General features: G+C 48.0%; 1 pseudogene; it reads right to left on the bottom strand.

Annotated features, from left to right (window-relative positions):
• Positions 1-5,054: 5,054 nt before the first annotated feature.
• LOC108389412 (nicotinamide phosphoribosyltransferase-like) lies at positions 5,055-10,748 on the bottom strand (annotated as a pseudogene).
• Positions 10,749-11,197: the final 449 nt, after the last annotated feature.

Genomic DNA, 11,197 nt, shown 5'->3' on the forward strand with positions numbered 1-11,197 from the left:
GTAACTGGGACAGCCAAGTATTTATTTTTAAAGATTTATTCCCTTTAGAAGTAAGGATATGGTGCTGTCATGGGTAGATATTGCTCCTGTGAAAAGAGAAAAATCAATCATGGAAATAAAGTCTTCTGCTTCCTGATCTGGGTCTTTTAAAATTATTGATTCAGAAATGATTATATGCTCTGAGTTAATGGATGTCGCAGAGCATCTTCACAGAACAGGAGAGCTGAGAATGCACAGAAAGATGTAAGCTCTGCTTCACCACACCTCTTGGATTCATATGCTACATCGGAGACATTCGTCTGTCACGGGGAACAGATTCAGTCCTATCTGTGCAGTGCGGCATGTTCCCCTTTAACTGTGGGCCTTTGAGGACCTGGGAGCCTGAGACCCTCACCCTGCACAGGGCATGTGTGCTGATGGAGGCAGCATCTCCTTCCTGGTCTCCCCACTGTCCTCAGAGCTGGGGCTGTTCTGTCTGCTCCAAGTCAACACAGTCCTATCTGATTGTTTCAAATCTACATAAACTTACAAAGAGAAGAGGAAGGCAGCAGACTAACGCTCTGCTTCCGGAGGAGAGCCAACAGTCTACAAGGCAGGGAAGGCCTGGGAGGTGAGGGTTGGAGGGAAAATGGAGGAAAATGCCTTCATCTCCCACAGGGAGGCCCTGCGTTCCCTCCCAGACTCTCCAAAGCTCCAGGAGCTCTCTTCTCAAGGCTCGTGTCTCCCATTGTCCAACCCAAGTCATGGAAAACTGGGCAGAATCCCTGACACCCATCTGATCGATGTTTCCACATAATACTCAATTTCAACACAGGGCAGAAAGAATCAGAGTCTGGATACAAAACCACTGGAAAGCCACCCTTTTGGTCTTTCAACAAGAGCTGTTATCACCACAAGAAAGGCCCTTTACACTACTCAGTGGCAAGAGGGTTTCAGGATGTGGGATGTGTTCAGCCTGGAGGGAGAGATGTATATCCCCCTCGTAGCATGATGGACTGGGGGGTGATGCAAGGCCAAAGGTGAGAACACCGAAACGGCTGGAATTCTATTTGTCATATTTCAGCGATGTCTTGGGTAGGTATGGTCAACCACAGAGTTTCTCCCCAGCCCATTGCCACACAGATTTTGGGACATTTTTTCAACAAAAACAACAAACAGTAAATCAAACAATGAATAAAACCTAGATTGAAGGGAGATAGAAGAAAATTCAGGAATGTCAGTTCACTGAATTAAGGGGTGATAGAAAAATAATTTAAACTCATGTGGTCATCAGCCTTTAAGAGATGTCTTAAAGGTCATTTGTAAGGCTTTCTTCAACTAAACTGGGGGGAGCACAATCTCTCTACAATTCTCCATTGTGTGTTAGCATGTTATGCCTCACATATTTTCTTTGGAAAATGAAAGCAAGACCATGATGTGAATGTATTTGGTTCCATCCATCCATCCATCCATTCATCCATCATTGATGTCTCATTCATTCATCAAATATTGTTGCATGGCTCCGAGTTCCTGGTTGATGTAACTGTGATTGTGGCAGGCAAGGTCTGTTCTCTGAGGTTATAGCCAATGGAGGAGAAAGAATGTTTCACAAACAATTGCAGAGACATTGAGTGAGGATTATGACGGCTGAAGGATAGGGTGTCAAGGGAACATACGACAGGGGCCCACCCCCTGCCTCTTGTTAGTTCAACAGTTTACAAGCCTATGACTTGGCAGCTTGATGAGCTGAGGTGTTGAGTCACGTGTGGTTAGTTCTTCCCCTTTGGTCGGTACTTACCACGACTGCGTACTTGGACAGCACTTATGAAACTCCACGGTGACAGCAATTTACATGGGACATTCCTTTGGACACTCAGAAGCAGGAATCTGGAGGCTAAAGGTCTGGTTTCTGAGACAAAGGAATGCCCAGTGAAGCCCCCACCTTACTGCTCCCTCCTCTCCCCCAGCCCGGACTGTAGTTGCTTGGAAGCCAATCAGTAGAGAGCAATACTCTCAATTACTTTGAATTTGTAAGTGAAACTCCCAAGTTTTTCCATGTGTTCCGTGTGGAATATAAGTTTAATTCAACTAGCTATGAACAGGAGAGTGAGTGCCCTCAATCACACGGCGCATCGGCAGGGAACTCCTTGCCACATGGTGGACTGTGTGTGGCGGACAAGGGGACAGAATCCCATGGGATTGTGCGCTGTGTTATTTTCGAGTCATATAATTAGGGGATTTTGTGCACTGAAACAACAATGCCAGAAAAGAGAAAACCTGTCAGCTCTGTGGAGTGCTGGGGCATCTATCGTGAAAGCGCCCGTCTCCGCCCAGCCAACAGCAGCTCGTTTGTTCACAGGGCCGGCGCGGGGTCCTCCCCCTCCTTTGGAATGCCCCGATTCACGTCCATCCTTCACGGCATAGGGCAGCATGTAGGATCCTATTTGTTTATTTAAATATTATCTAGTCCGAGAGGCCTCAAGCAAGCAGAGATGCTTACAGGTACGCATGTTTTCAAGGAGAGCAGGAGGCAGTGTCAGAGCCAGACCGCAGTGTGGGGGAGCAGAGAACTGCTGCCAGCGGACAGCCTTCCGGCAGGAGGGGATCCACAGAGGCCCATGTCAGGGGCCTCAGCATCCAGAGGATCTGCCGACTCCGCTGAATGGACCTGCAGGACCTGGCTGAGTTTTAATTTGCCGGCAAGGCTGGGCTGGGCTAGAAATGAGATGTGGTAGATGGGTGCCCCGCTGACACATCCCTTCCCCACCCAGGTCCACCCACAGGAGGAGGGACAGTGGGGGTGAGGAGGCCAAAGCAGCATTGGGGGTGACAGTTCCAGCTCTCAGGGTGCCAGGCAGGATGGCCTTGTGTTCTGGGGGTCACTGCCCCTGCGTCATTTCCCGCAAATGGTTCTGATTCAATCATTTGGGACATTTTTTAGTTCTGATCAAAAGCACAGTCATTGCTAAAATATGGCATTAAGAAAACCACACCAAACATCTAGGGCTGGCCTGTGAAGGAAGGGCTTCCAGTCCAAAAGGAGGTCTTCTCCCACCATCCTCTGAGGCCTGACATGCTTTAATGGAGCCGCATGGTGATGACAGAGAAAGAGGCTGAAGCCCGTGGTGCTGGAGGGGCTCTGAGGCGAGTTGGCAGAGTGAGGTCACTTGTGTCCCTTGTAAGCTGTCTCTTCAGCTCCTGCTGCACGTAGCCCAGCCCAGGCCTGGCCCAGGATGTTAGGATGTTAGGGTGAAGGGAATGGAGTTAGGAGGTGCCAGAAAGGATCAGCTGTGACTGGAGCAAGATAGAGAAGGTCCAGGGAAGGAAGAAGGCTGTGAATTCCCACAGCACAGTCCTTGTCTAGCTCTGCCCCTAGCTTGCTACGTGGCTTTAAACACATTGCTTGAGCTTTGAGTGCCTCAACTTTCCACTCCATAAAGGGAGAGGTTGGGAATTGGTGACCCCTAAGACTTTCCAGTTTCCTGAGCCTACAGCCTTAGTTAACACACTGGCTGCTGCGATGCTTAGAAGCCTCTCCCTGGCCTCACCAGAGAGCATGGAGGGAGGCCTCCTGGGGCCCTGCGCACTGTCCCCTTTGCTCAGTGCAGGGTAGACACAGCGTGAGAACCACAGTTCACCTCTATTAGTTTTTATGATTGACTTGGGTAAAGTGAGGTCCAACTTCAGGAGGACTGAGACATGATGTTAGGCCACACAGTTCATCTTTTTTTCCCCCATAAAATCTTTCAAATGCAGTGTTAGCTTCATATGCTTTTGGCATTTGACTTTCTTTTAGTCCAGCTACAGTTTGCATTCATGTCCTCAGATTTTGACATCACTTGTCATTAATCTAGACATTCATTTACATCATTTGGCATCATGATTAGCAATCTAACAGCAGTGCAACTTGGAGCAATTACAAAGGTAAGAGGTTAAAAATGTAATAAAACCTACTTCATGTGCCACACGTGCTTAGTGTCAGATTACAGAGCAAAGGTACTTCATCTTCCAATCAAGGGCTCCAATTTCAATTCTTACTCAAGGCCGATGAATCAATTATTTTGGTCTGATTAGAAGACACCCTTAGCTTGAGGAATATTTTTGTATCTGAAGTTATAATAGTAAATATATGTATTCACGTAAGGGCATGTGTTGTGATTGCAAAAAGCTTTATTTAATATAGTTTTGCTCATGCTACTAATACTAATCACTAAAATATACTGAGCACTTCCTTACTGCTAAGTGCTTGACTTGATTTCCCTTAATTCTCACAATCCGTTAGGTATATAGATAATAATTCATTCTTATCTCCATTTTACATTATGGGAAAAGAGGATCTGTAGAGCTCAGGACCTCATCTCTAGTGCCTGTTCCACTCTTCTGTCTTGTAAGCTATATATAAAAAATAATGCACACAAGAAGGGCAACTCAGATGGAAAAGAACCACCTTATGTTTAAAACTGTTTTGCTGAGTGTTGAGGATTCATCATTTTCTTTGTTGGGGTTGCTTTTATCCTGCTGAACTATATCCTGGCCCATTAGATTTTATGAACAATTTAACTGCAAAATGATGACCTGTGGGGCACCTTTGGGAGGGTTGAACTCATTCATCCACATTCACCTTCTTGAGGCAAAACAGAGCAGGTGGAAGTCCAGCTTCCCCGCAAACGCTGCACTGTGGGGGCATCTCTCTGGACACAGTGAATGAGGGATGCGCGGACCACTGAGTCTTTAGGAGCCTAGAAGCGACCTGCTTTTCAAGCCTTTTCCAAGCAAAGGGTGTAGTCTAGGGCGTAATTCTCCACATATATGTTTTTTGAGTTGCTAGAAAACAACCAGGTCATGCAATTTTTTTGACATTAGCAAGTTCTAACCAGCCTTGAAAACCATAGGGTGGACAGGGCCAAAAGGCGGGTCACATCTTGGACATCTTATTAGTGGCTGGCAGCTAGGCCCTCTGGGCTCATCAGAGCCGGGCAGGCTCAGCTCCTGCAGGTGCCCAGGCTGCACAAACACAGGGAAAGCAGCTCTCTGGGTGCTGGAGCCTCTGAAGGCCCACACGGCCTTCCCTGACATCACTGGTCTGTGGTGGCCACAGTGGCCAGGCCCGCAGCTCCTGTGAACTTGCACTCCTCAAGGGTGCTGCCTTTCTGTTTTGTCAGCACAACTAGCCAGCTGTGGCCCCAGAGCCCTGGATTCTGCAGGCTCAGGGCCCACGGAGGCAGCCCCCTGAGCTCACGAGCTGGCAGGAGAACAAAGGACTGGAAGAACAAAGGCACAGAGCATGGAAGGCACAATTACAGAAGCTGCTTAAAGGCCTTTAATATGCTAAATTGGAAAAGCTGTGCGTGTATGCGTGCGTGTGTGTAAGAATGAGGGCAAGGGTTAGTTTCCATATATCCTGAGAGAAATGTGACACTCAGTACAATAGATTTCAGAATTTACATGCAGTAGAACACGGATTCATCTATTGAAAAATGATGTAAAAGTTTTCCTTGAAACACATTAACCAGGGACTTTTTCCTTAAGAGGTAGAGAATAAAACTGAGTTAGCAGAGCTGTTTCTCTAGATTCGACAATGTTGCGTGTGTGTACACACACACACACACACACACTCTCTCTCTCTCTCTCTCTCTCTCTCTCTCTCTCTTTCTTTCTCTCTCTCTCTCTCTCCCCACTCCCCCACTTAACCCCCAGACAATAATAAAGCATTTTAAACTTTGGCCTCAATTCTTCTGTGAGTTTCCAGGTCAGCGATTATACCCAGGGCTAAGTCTCCGTCTGGTTGCCAGCTAAACAAGAATGGATTCTGGGGAGGCCCGTTCCCTGTAAAATGATGTTGCCCTGGTGAGGGGAGCTGGGAGGGAAAGCGCTCTGGATTTCGTGAAGGGGCCCTTTTCACATGGAGCACACTCCATATTTATAGTCGTTTCCGTTTTGGGGGTAAAAATAGCCTCAAGCTTTTCATTTGTTTTAAAAGTCAAACGTCGATCTTTCTTTGTTCAGGGCAGATGCTGCCTCAGCAATTTGTGGTGAGATTCACCCCGAACCTCCAGCTCACCAAGTACAAAGGAGTGCCCTTGGCAGGTGGGACGCACACTGCTCCTGGGCCACCTATTCAGGTTCACAGTAAGGATCCCGTCTGGCTGCCTCTGTGGGTGGTGGGGGAGGGCGGGGTGGCTGGAGGCAGAGGCCTGGGCATCAGAATTTCCACACTGATGGGGCTTCAGAGGGCAACAGGCAGGAGACGGGCTGATTCTGAGACTAAATTTATTTCAGTTAGATTATATGCTCCTTTGCAGTGTCTGGTGATGGTGGTGGTGGTGAAGAAATCCCCCGAAGCCACCCCTTTGCTGCCAACCCTGGCTCCTGGCCAGATCTCTCTATGCTGGTGCTCTTATTGGCGCTTCCATTTCTTTCTTTAACATGAGGTCCAGAAAAAAAAAGACAAACAAGATGCCCTTAAATGGCCTGTGCACAGCCCAGTGACTCAAAGTTGCCCTTGGGGAGTGTGTGTGCCCCTCTAAGAGGCTTCTCGCCAGGGACACTCTTTATCTATCTATCTATCTATCTATCTATCTATCTATCTATCTATCTATCTATTTATTTATATTTTGGTATCATTAATCTACAATTACATGAAGAACATTATGCTTACTAGGCTCCCCCCTTCACCAAGTGCCCCCACATGCCCCATTACAGTCACTGTCCATCAGCGTAGTAAGATGCTGTAGAATCACTACTTGTCTTCTCTGTGTTGCACAGCCCTCCCCATGCCCCCCTCCCACATTATACATGCTAATCGTAATGTCCCCTATCTTTTTTCCCTGCCCTTATCCCTCCCTTCCCACCCATCCTCCCCAGTCCCTTTCCCTTTGGTAACTGTTGGTCCATTCTTGGATTCTGTGATTCTGCTGCTGTTTTGTTCCTTCAGTTTTTTCTTTGTTCTTATACTCCACATATGAGTGAAATCATTTGGTGCTTGTTTTTTCTGCCTGGCTTATTTCACTGAGCATAATACCCTCTAGCTCCATCCATGTTGTTGCAAATGGTAGGATTTGTTTTCTTCTTAATGGCTGAATAATATTCCATTGGGTATATGTACCACATTTTCTTTACCCATTCATCTACTGATGGACACTTAGGTTGCTTCCATTTCTTGGCTATTGTAAATAGTGCTGTGGTAAACATAGGGGTACATATATCCTATAAGTGAAATTCCTGGGTGAAATGGTATTTCAATTTTTAGTTTTTTGAGGAACTTCCATACTGCTTTCTACAATGGTTAAACTAGTTTACATTCCGACCAGCAGTGTAGGAGGGTAGCCCTTTCTCCACATCCTCACCAGCATTTGTTGTTCCTAGTCTTTTCTATGTTGGCCTGCACAGGGCCCTCTGACCAACAATCCCTGAGGGTAGTGGGCAGGTGCAAAGAGCAAAGGCCCTGGAGCATCTTGTGCCCTATTTTCCTTGTTTCTGGGCTGACGGCATGTCAGTGGAGTCGGGGTGCAGGTCTGAACAAAGTCACCCCACATGTCCAGTTTGCCCTGAAAAGCAGATGTGGCTGTAACAAAAGCCCCTTTGTTTCAGGGAAGTCATAGCAGTTGCTGAAACAGGCTCTCAAGGTGCTAATTCAGTGACAGAGACCCTTGGTCAGGCTCTGGTGGGAGCATGAGAAGGGTGTCCTCTGGGTGACACTGTAGTTCCACATCCTCTGGGGGGATCCACCCTGCCCCTCTGTCTGCCCCTCTGTCACCCTCTTCTGCCAGCTCCCTGCCCAAGCAGTGATAGGTAGACTGATGATGAAATATCTCTAGGCTGCAGGAGGTCTCCCATCAGGCTCTGACACCATCACAACTAAACGTGACCTACCTTGTCTGTTTTTGGTGGCAGCTTCTGGAAGACAAAAAGATGAAGAGATAAACAGACTGGAAGGGGTGTGGAGGGCTCTGGCTCAGCCATGCACATGAGAGGGGACCCTGCTTTGCAACAGAGGGACAGAACAGGGCTTTGGGTGTCCATCTGAGTGCTTGCTTCATGTGGGTCTGTGGCCAGCCAGCCCCACTTGCCTGAGCTGAGTTCACACCTCCCTGTCAGCCCCTGGGGAGACATTGAGGCTAGGGTGTCTGGTCCTGGCACAGGTGTCCCATGGGGTGGTTTTCAACAGCATTCTTTACATCTTATGAAGACAAGAGATCATCCCCTTCCCTTCCTTCTCTTCTCTCCCCTCCACTCTCCACACCCTGAAGCACCCCCAGTGCACAGCCTTCAGGGAAGTCTACCCAGCACCCTGGCTTCCTGTCCCCAGCACCCCTACTTTGAAGACCTGGGATCTGCAGGCTTCTTGCTGGTGCTGCCCTCTCACACCTCTGGGGGTCCTTCCTCCTGCAGCACTCCCGCATGTGTCCTTGGGAGCCCAGCTAGCCAAGCCTCAGTGCCCACCCTCCCCTGGGCCAGCCTCTGGCCTTTGTTACTGCTCTGCTTAGGCAGGGCACTTCCCACATGCCATGAAGGTGACATTTTACCCTCAGCACTCTGAGACCAAGGTCAGTCGAGACAACAGACCTGGAGCTGCTGTGGCAGGAATGCAGCCGCTTCATTTCTGTCGCCCATGCCTAGCATGGGGCCCTGCACAACCTGGCCCTGCATAGTGACTGGGGAGGAATGACAAGGCTCTAGTGATGGGCAGAGACCACGTTGGTTTTACAGGGACAGTTGCCCCTGAGGAGAGAAATCCTGGGGCACCTGACTGTACTTTGGGGCCATTTTTGCCCCTTCAGGGTCTCTCTTTCCCTTCACAGTAGAGGTCTCTCCTCAGACTTTGTCCACCTGAGTCCCTCAGAACACTGGCTCCTGGGAGGCAGTCCCTACTCAGAGCCTGGGTCACTTCTCCTCAGTGGCCAGGGCATCTCACAGGCCACGTCCTTGAGGCATGCCTGAGGTACAGAGCTCCTCAGCAGCCAGGCTGTGTGGGCCCTGGGATGGGAGGGCAGCACCTGTACCTAAGCATTTGGTCAGGTGACCTTAGAGCAGGATCCTGGGGCAGGCAGGTGTCAGGGTGCCTGAGGGGGTGCTGGAGAACTTGGGCACAGGGCTGTGTGGTTAGGGCTCCCTCACCTTCTTGCAGCACCAGATACACAAGAGCAGCAATGGTAACATGAAGAGAGCTGGGACAAGGAATGGGAACAGGAAAAGGCTGTAGGGTGTCTGGGTCTGTGGGACAGCCTCAGGCACTGTTGTCTGTTTGTGAGGGACCATCCTGGGCTCTGTGGGCTCCGTGGGCTGCTCCTGTGGGATGGTCATGGGCTCTGTTCCTTCCTGTGGGATAGTCGTGGGCTGTGGTCTCTTCCTGTTGAACAGTCTTGGGCTCTGTGGTCTTCTCCTTTGGGATACTGTGGCCTCTGGAGGCTTATCCTGCAGAAGCATTTTAGGCAGAGACCTGAGGAAGTTTGGGTGGCCTCTTCCCAGGCACCCACCAGTGGCCATTAATTACCGCCAGATGTAAGTCCAGGGAGATGAAATCCTGGGACAAAATACCTCTAAGACTGAAATCAGTTAAAGGGAGAAATAAAGTTTAAAATCCATTTATTGCTTACAAACTGCAGTCCGTGGCCATCTCTCTCTTCTGGCAAAAGCAAGCAAGCAAGGACCTCTCCCTAAACTTTCAGGTTCAGATAAGCCCTTAGTTGCCCAGGTAATTAATTACCCATTGGTATGGAGATGAACTTCTCTCCAACACTGAGGATATGCAAATACAGTAAAGCTGGTGAGCTATGATGGAAATATTATAATTTTACCCACACAGAGGTCAAGAGGATTTCCGGAATCAGGTCTGATTATTAGTGGTGCCACTGTATTTGTTGATAGTATTAAATGTCTTTAGATCTTCACCTCATATTTTTTCACAGGCATTTAAAAAAATGTCTCAGCTGTATCTGAGCACAGATATAGGCACTGATGAAAGTGTGTTACTAATGTTCAAAGTATCTTTTTCCTGGTCTTTACCCCAAGCTGCTATGGTACTGTGTTCTGTTGCTGAAACAGAATAACCTGTAAAAGAATCTTTCATTCCAAAGTATTTTTTAATCACAGCATTTCCTGCCACTGCGTCTGTGCCTTTGAGGTTAACCAAGTGAGCAGGCTCTTCTCTGACCACAGCGTCTTGAGAAGAAAGTCCTCTGTAGCCCAAACCATGTAACTTGTATTCTAGACCATCTAGGTTACCAGATGTGTCTAACAAATATTTGGCCAAAATTTCCTTCTGCTCTCTGGAATGTGTGGCCCCTGTGACTGGATACCAGGACTGCACAAGAATAGTCTCAATCCAATTTGGAGGCCAGTAACACTCTGGAGCTGTATTTTCCACTACAAAGAACATTTATTTGATTGGGCAATAACAGAGCCCTTGGGAATAGCTTTTATTTCTATTGTAATATGCACATCATATTTCTCAAGAATGTAGTTGCATCCCTTGTCTTTTAAGACATTACTTATCTTGGAAATGCTCTCTGCCCCTGCTTGGCATCCTAGAATTTCTCTTTGGTCACTACGTTGCCTTTAAAGTACTTATTAAGAATGTACTGCAGCCCATAAAACACTGTTTCATTGAATTACACCTTCCTCATTGTGGAGTTTTCTGTCTTCTTTTCACGGCATTCAAAGTAGGAATAAACGTTGCTTGTGCTGGATGGGTATTGTTTATAGTGAGCACCATTGTAGTAGTTGGTAGCCAGGAGGATGTTGAACTGGGCCTTTGCCACAGCATTCATCTCGGGCTGGAGCCAGGGGAGCTGAGCATCATGGGCCGCCCAGAGTGGAAGTGAAGGACAGAAAGGGGCCTCACCACACTCCTTGCTGGAGTCCTGGCTCCAGAGGAGTGAGAGCAGGAGAGGCAGGAGGTGCCGGAGGAGGGCAGGCCCTGCAGCTCTGCCACGGGCAACAGTGGCAGTGGCTCGCAGCATTTACTGTCTTTGACTCTTTAAAATGAAATTTCATGTGTGTCAGTGTGGCACTTTATGGCTTCAACTTATCTGGGTCAATTGGGCCTCATATATCTGGATGTCCATTTCTGAATTCTCCATGTTTGGGAAGGCTTAGCTACTATTGCTTTAAATTTACTTTATATCCCTTTCTCTTTCCTGTCTTCCATGTTTCCCATGGTGCATATATTGTTTCTTTTGTTGATTTCACCTAAGTCTTGTAGGCTTTCCTCACACTT

The sequence above is a fragment of the Manis javanica genome, chromosome 1 (assembly GCF_040802235.1).
Source record: "Manis javanica isolate MJ-LG chromosome 1, MJ_LKY, whole genome shotgun sequence".
NCBI classification, from domain to species: domain Eukaryota; kingdom Metazoa; phylum Chordata; class Mammalia; order Pholidota; family Manidae; genus Manis; species Manis javanica.